At 30.1% G+C, this 5314-nt stretch overlaps 1 long non-coding RNA gene across 3 annotated transcripts; it reads right to left on the bottom strand.

Moving 5' to 3' along the window:
- Nucleotides 1–2034: 2034 nt before the first annotated feature.
- LOC134235150 (uncharacterized) lies at nucleotides 2035–4795 on the bottom strand. Of its 3 annotated transcripts, none has more exons than XR_009985347.1 (3): nucleotides 4619–4795; nucleotides 3582–3934; nucleotides 2035–2289 (listed from the first exon to the last, which is right to left on the bottom strand). It is a non-coding gene; the product is annotated as an uncharacterized LOC134235150 (long non-coding RNA). The 3 variants fall into 3 exon arrangements; XR_009985346.1 differs by having other exon boundaries at nucleotides 3852–3934; XR_009985345.1 differs by having other exon boundaries at nucleotides 2036–2289; nucleotides 3318–3934.
- Nucleotides 4796–5314: the final 519 nt, after the last annotated feature.

The raw sequence follows: 5314 nt of genomic DNA, 5'->3' as shown, positions 1-5314 counted from the left end.
CCTTTGGTTAGAGATTTTCATTTGGTGTCAAACGCACCTTGTTGTAAACAAATGGAAATTGAAAGTAAAAGTGCCGCGTGACGGTATATTTTTTCTGGCATGTTTTGTTTTCCAATATCTCGAACTTTCACGGCAAAAAGGTCATTTGCCCAAAATTCAATATATGTATGAGTGACAGGGGCTCAAGTTTGTATGGAAGTCTATGGGAAAACATTTGGTGGTGTTTGTCCTATAGAATAGGTATTATTTCATGGATAAACATTGATTACAGCCAAATAATCAATCAGTTCCTATTTTTTTGGCAATGAGAACATATTTTAGTTAGTTTTTACTATTTGTTTAAAAATTAGAGGGTTTGGGTAAATTGGGGCTCACAATGGGGACTGCACATGGTGAAAAAATGCCAAAATTTTTGCTCTAGCTCTCATTTTTTCAATAAATGTAGATGTAAATAGTTTTAAATTAAAATTTATGCTGAAATTTACTGTGAATATTGTAAATGATACAATATTGATATTTATGGGCATCATCAATTCACAAAACATATGAATATCCCCCTCGCAGTTTGAGAAATTCATTTAAATTCATGTATTTTATGAGTGCAGACATTGGAATAGACTGACTAATCCTCTTTCAAATTTGTGTTAATCAGAGTTGATTGTATAACTTATAACAAAATTAGACTTCTGTTAAATAATTAGGTTACTTTGATTTTAAACAAGGGGCCTAATCCAGCAGCAAAGCCAATTTTAGTCATGTAATCAGTGCTGGCTTGATATAAAAGTTATACTGTTGGTGAAACTTAGAGATTACTAGTAGGAAATTTAAATTAAAATACTGTAAAATATATTTTCACAGAAAATACATTGAAAAAACAAGAAATTTGCAAAATTATTATTGAAAAAATGATGAAAAAAGTGTCTGAATATCCCTCCTCCTTGCCATATCTAATCTTGATTTCTGCAGAAAAGAAGGGGGGGGGGGTAATTTTGTACTCTAATGATGCTTGAAAATGAAGGATTTTTTTTAAATGTGGTTTATTTGAACAACATTAAGAGTCATTCTTATCTGCAGTTATTTTTCCAATTTCTTAGATACTTTTTAAATAATTATCTGAGTAAATTGTATTTAAACATGATTAGTTTAAAGCTATTTCAGCACAAATGCTTATAAAAAAATTCAAAAGATGATGTAAATAATAAAAAATTACAATATAAGCTACTACATGCATTTATCAGTATGTTTTAATAAAATAAAATATATTTCAGCAATGCATTCTCAAGATGGAGGAGATTAATGAACCCTACCCTCTTACAATGAACAACACATGGACACTCTGAGGATGATCCCTTTGCTTCCATTAAGAGTTCCAAGGTATGATTTTCTTAGAAAATCTAAATCAATAATTAATTTATTTAGAACTTTTTATAGATTATTAGAAAATAAATTTCCTCAGAACTGCAGTTATTTAAACATTTTGCATACAATTGAGCACTGTATTCAGTCAGACAATATGATTTATCTGCCCTTTGGCATTTAATCATTAATTATGTCAATAATAAGAAATGATATGCAAATAAATATATTTGCCTTTTATGAGAATATACATATTTAACACCAATTACATAAAATGTTCATGGAAATTGGCTAAAATGTAGGGATATTTACACAGTGGGGATGTATTTGATTCTCTGATGCCAGCAACCCGTTTTTTCCATAATTATTACATTTGAAAATAAATTTCTTTCTTTCCAGTTATGTTTTCCCTCTTTCCATTTATTTTCAGCACTTTGCTCAATGATGCCATTCAAAGATTACTTGGAACGGGTTGCTGCACATAGAATCAAATACATCCCCAGCTGATTTTGCTAATTTTGAAGGGGGTGACCTACATTTTAGCCAATTTTCATGAACATTTTATGTAATGGATGTTAAATATGTATATTCTCATGAAAGGCAAAGATATTCATTTGCATATCATTTCTTATTATTGACATAATTAATAAATTGATTAAATGCCAAGGGCAGATAAATCATATTGTCTTATTGAATACAGTGCTCAATTGTAAGCAAAGTGCTTAAATAACTGCAGTTCTGAAGAAATTTATTTTCTAATAATCTATAAAAAGTTCTAAATAACTTAAATATTCATAGATTAACTAGATTGGCTAGGAAAACCATACCTTGGAACTCTTAATGAAAGCAAAGGGACCATCCTGAGAGTGTCCATGTGTTGTTCATTGTAAGAGGGGAGGGTTCATTAATCTCTTCCTTCTTGAGAATACATTGCTGAAATATATTTTATTTTATTAAAACATACTGATAAATGCATGTAGTAGCTTATATTATAATTTTTTATTATTTACATCATCTTTTGAATTTTTTATAAGCATTAGTGATGAAATAGCTTTAAAATAATCATGTTTAAATAGAATTTACTCAGATAATTATTTTAAAAAATATCTAAGAAATTGAAAAAAATAACTGCAGATAAGCATGACTCTTGTTGTTCAAATAAACCACATTTTAAAAAAAATTCCTTCATTTTCCAGCATCATTAGAGTACAAAATTACCCCCCCCCCTCTTTTCTGCAGAATATCAAGATTGGATATGGCAAGGAGGAAGGATATTCAGGCACTTTTTCATAATTTTTGCAATAATAATTTTGCAAATTTCTTGTATTTTCAATGTATTTTCTGCTAAAATATATTTTACAGTAATTTAAATTAAATTTCCTACTAGTCATCTCTAATGTTTTCCCCAAAGTATAACTTTTATATCAAGCCAGCACTGATTACATGACTGGAACTGCCTTTGTTGCTGGATTAGGCCCCTTATATAAAAACAAAGTAACCTAATTACTTAACAGCAGTCTAATTTTGTTATAAATTATTCAATCAACTCTGATTTACACAAATTTGAAAGAGGATTAGTCAATCTGTTCCAATGTCTTCACTCATAAAATACATGGATTTAAATGAATTTCTCAAACTGCGAGGGGGATATTCATATGCTTTGTGTATTGATGATGCCCATAAACCTCAATATTGTATTATTTACAATATTCACAGTAAATTTCAGCATAAATATTTATTTAAAATTATTTACATGTACATTTATTGAAAATATGAGAGCTAGGGCAAAAATTTTGGCATTTTTTCACCATGTGCAGTCCCCATTGTGAGCCTCAATTTACCAAAACCCTCTAATTTTTTAAAAAATAGTAAAAATTAACTAAAATATGATCTCAATGCCAAAAAGATAGGAACTGATTGATTTTGTGACTGTAATCAATGTTTTTCCATGAAATACATACCTATTCTATAGGACAAACACCGCTAAATGTTTTTCCATAGACTTCCATACAAACTTCAGCCCCTGTCACTCATACATATATTGAATTTCGGGCAAATGGCCTTTTTGTCGTGAAAGTTCGAGATATTGGAAAACAAAACATGCCAGAAAAAATATACCGTCACGCGGCACTTTTACTTTCAATTTCCATTTGTTTACAACAAGGTGCGTTTGACACCAAATGAAAATCTCTAACCAAAGGGCACCCCTCCCTTCAAATTTTTACCTGTAACTCCTATATATCTCAAAGAAACCCAAGTCTTGATATGAGATTTTTATCAACTTTATTTCACTTGTCAAATACATAACAAGTCTTTTCTCTTATTGACCAATCACGCGCCAGCTAGCATTTTCTCCTCCGCACAACCTTGGGTGTCCAAAATGTCTGCGCCCATGTGTTTGTTTATGTAGGGGTTTTTCCTATAGAGTAAAAGAAACATTTATAAAAAGTGGTCAATTTAGTATTTTTAGAACACATATCCATTGCTTATCTCACCTCTTGAACATTGGGACTGACAGTCTTAGCTTAGGTACACCATTGGCTGTTACATTTCACACCCCAGTCAATCAGACACACATCTGTGAAACAGAAAAGATGTCTAGAAATTGAAGCAATTTTCTATTTTTCTTTCAAACTTTTCAAATAAAATGATTAATCTAGCATATGTTTTGCTTGTTTTTCTTATTATCTCTCATGATCTCTCAAGATAGATCATGTTAATCATTCAGGGTAGCAGGTACCCGTTATTAATGAAAAATGAAGAAAATCAGCAGGTTTTTGTAAGAAAATGCTGAGTTATGGAGAGAGCGAAAACTAATGTAGATAAAATAATCAATGGAAAGAAAGAGAATTATATGTAGTTTCAATGCACATAATATTAAAAAGAATTTCATTGGCAATGGGTTGCTGGCATCAGAGAATCAAATACGTCCCCACTGAGAATTTTGTAATTTTGAAGGGGGGTGACCTACATTTTAGCCAATTTTCATGAACATTTTATGTAATGGATGTTAAATATGTATATTCTCATGAAAGGCAAAGATATTCATTTGCATATCATTTCTTATTATTGACATAATTAATAAATTGATTAAATGCCAAGGGCAGATAAATCATATTGTCTTATTGAATACAGTGCTCAATTGTAAGCAAAGTGCTTAAATAACTGCAGTTCTGAAGAAATTTATTTTCTAATAATCTATAAAAAGTTCTAAATAACTTAAATATTCATAGATTAACTAGATTGGCTAGGAAAACCATACCTTGGAACTCTTAATGAAAGCAAAGGGACCATCCTGAGAGTGTCCATGTGTTGTTCATTGTAAGAGGGGAGGGTTCATTAATCTCTTCCTTCTTGAGAATACATTGCTGAAATATATTTTATTTTATTAAAACATACTGATAAATGCATGTAGTAGCTTATATTATAATTTTTTATTATTTACATCATCTTTTGAATTTTTCTTTTCTGCAGAATATCAAGATTGGATATGGCAAGGAGGAAGGATATTCAGGCCTTTTTCATAATTTTTGCAATAATAATTTTGCAAATTTCTTGTATTTTCAATGTATTTTCTGCTAAAATATATTACAGTATTTTAATTTAAATTTCCTACTAGTCATCTCTAAGTTTTCCCCAAAGTATAACTTTTATATCAAGCCAGCACTGATTACATGACTGGAATTGCCTTTGTTGCTGGATTAGGCCCTTGTTTAAAATCAAAGTAACCTAATTATTTAACAGAAGTCTAATTTTGTTATAAGTTATACAATCAACTCTGATTAACACAAATTTGAAAGAGGATTAGTCAGTCTATTCCAATGTCTGCACTCATAAAATACATGAATTTAAATGAATTTCTCAAACTGCGAGGGGGATATTCATATGTTTTGTGAATTGATGATGCCCATAAATATCAATATTGTATCATTTACAATATTCACAGTAAATTTCAGCA

The sequence above is a fragment of the Saccostrea cucullata genome, unplaced genomic scaffold, assembly GCF_032062105.1.
Source record: "Saccostrea cucullata isolate Sc308-1 unplaced genomic scaffold, CSIRO_AGI_Scuc_v1 ctg21297, whole genome shotgun sequence".
In the NCBI taxonomy this organism is placed as follows: Eukaryota; Metazoa; Mollusca; class Bivalvia; order Ostreida; family Ostreidae; genus Saccostrea; species Saccostrea cuccullata.
Note: the sequence above shows the minus strand (reverse complement) of the source record. Positions and strands in the feature narration are given on the sequence as shown.